Below are 2561 nucleotides of genomic sequence, written 5' to 3' on the forward strand. Positions count from 1 at the left end.
CATCCCAGAAGTAATGGGTCACATTATGGAGAAACTTTTTCCTTTTATGAAAGGAAAGATTCTCTGGGATTACCTTGCTCACCACATAATTTGCAAAATCAGCTTACCAAGGTATTTTCTCCATAGCATCAGCCATGATTTACTCATCCAAAAATGAATCATTGATCTCAAATTTATCTCTAACTGTTTCCTCCCCCTCAAGCGTAGACAGATGGTCCGCAACTTGATTTTTGCAACCCTTACGATCTTTAAATTCAAAGTCAAACTCTTGAAGCAACGACACCCATCTAATCAACCTTGGCTTGACATACTTTTTTGCCATCAAATATCTCATAGGTGCATGGTCAGTGTGGACCACCACCTTAGTTCCTAGCAAGTAAGCCCGAAACTTGTCAAAGGCATAGAAAATTGCAAGAAATTCCTATTCTATGATGGTGTAGTTCTTTTGAGCTCCATTCAGTGATTTACTGGCATAATAGATTGGAGGAAACAATTTGTCCATCTTTTGTCCCAGCACAACTCCAAGGGCAACACCATTTGCAACACACATGATCTCAAACGATTTTGACCAATCTGGTGCAACAATAATAGGAGCATCAACCATCTTTCCTTTAAGGAATTCAAATTCCTTCAAAGAAGAATTTAACTTTCTTCTCCAAGAGTTTCCAAAGGGGGTTTGCAATATTTGAGAAGTCCTTTATAAACCTCCTATAGAAGCTATCATGACCAAAGAAACTACGCACTCCCTTCACTAAAATAGGTGGTGGAAGCTTCTCTATAACCTCAACTTTGGCTCGATCAACTTCAATACCCTTTGCTTAAATTTTGTATCCGAGAACGATGCCCTTCTTCACTATGAAGTGGTGTTTCTCCCAATTAAGCACAAGATTGAACTCCTCACATCGTTGCAAGGCCCTACTCCAATTTACCAAAAACAGCTCAAACGAATCTCCTACCATAGAAAAATAATCAATAAAAATCTCCAAGGTGTCTTCAACCATATCTGAGAATATTGACATCATGCACCACTGAAAAGTGGCAGGTGCATTACATAACCAAAAGGCATCCTCTTAAAAGAAAATATGCTATATGGGCATGTGAATGTCATCTTCTCCTGATTTTTAGGAGCAATAGAAATCTAGTTGTAACCATAATAACCATGTAAGAAACAGTACCAACCCTTTCCCGCTAGCCGATCAAGAATCTGATCCATGAAAGGCATTGGGATGTGGTCTTTCAATGTCCACGAGTTGAGTTTCCTGTAATCTATACACACCCTCCACCTAGTAATAGGCCTGAGTCAGATCAACTCATTCTTCTCGAGCTACCATTGTCATGCCCTTTTTTTTGGGTACGCTTTGAACAAGACTTACCCACTTACTATTTGAGATAAGGTATACCACTCCTATATCTAGCCACTTGATAATTACTTTCTTTACCACCTCTTGCATAAGTGGGTTAAGACGGTGCTGATGCTTAATAGTCGGGACATAATCCTCCTCTAGATGGATTTTATATGTGCATATACCAAGAGAAAAACCGATAATATCTGTAATCATCCAACCATTAGACCTCTTATATCTCTTAAGAATAGAAATGAGGGCTTCCACATGTTCACCTAAGTCAGCAAAAATAATAATAGGTAGTGTATTCCCGCTGCCCATGAACACATAACTCAAATGACCAGGCAACTCTTTCAGCTCTAAAGTGGGTGGCTCTTCAATAGACGACTTGGTTGGTAGACTGGGATGATTTTTCAAGTCCAAATCCATCTTCTTGGGTGCATACGAATAAGAACCCATGCTTATTAATATGCACACACAGTCTCCTAATAATCATCAATACCATTTTGATCAAAATTTATTAATATAGCAGCTAAAGTCTCCTCAATAAATTTTTCTTCTATAGATACTTCTTGCTCCTCCTCATAATAAACATCCATAATAGAAAATATGCTTATATCTTTATGCTGTTTCATGGACTGGCATACATTAAATTGAACTACTTGTTTAGTCTACCTAAATAGTAGATCATTTGCCTTTAGATCAATAAGTACACTCCCGATTGCGAGGAAAGGTCTACCCAAGATTATGGGCACCTTAAAGTCCACCTCACAATTGATAATGAAAAAATAAGTTGGAAATATAAAATTGGCCACCTTCACTAATACGTCATATAAAATCCTCACGGGCCGCTTCACAGACTTGTCTACCATAACTAATCTCATGTTCATTGGAGTAGGATCCCCCAAACCCAGTTTCTTATACACAACAAGTGGAATCAAATTAATACTAGCTCCCAAATCACATAGAGCTTTTTCAAACTTAAGAGGCGCAATAGTGCATAGGATAGTAAATGCTCCCATGTATGCCTTCTTTTGCACCAACGACCTTGTACAAATAGCACTATAATGATGGAGATTGTCCATCATCTCATAACTAACTATGCGTTTCTTCGTAATATGGTCTTTCATGAACTTTGCATATCCGGGCATTTGCTCCAATGCCTCCACCAATGGCAAGTTGATTGTCAACTACTTAAGCATGGCCATAAACTTGCCA

The sequence above is a fragment of the Capsicum annuum genome, chromosome 8 (genome assembly GCF_002878395.1).
Source record: "Capsicum annuum cultivar UCD-10X-F1 chromosome 8, UCD10Xv1.1, whole genome shotgun sequence".
NCBI lineage: Eukaryota > Viridiplantae > Streptophyta > Magnoliopsida > Solanales > Solanaceae > Capsicum > Capsicum annuum.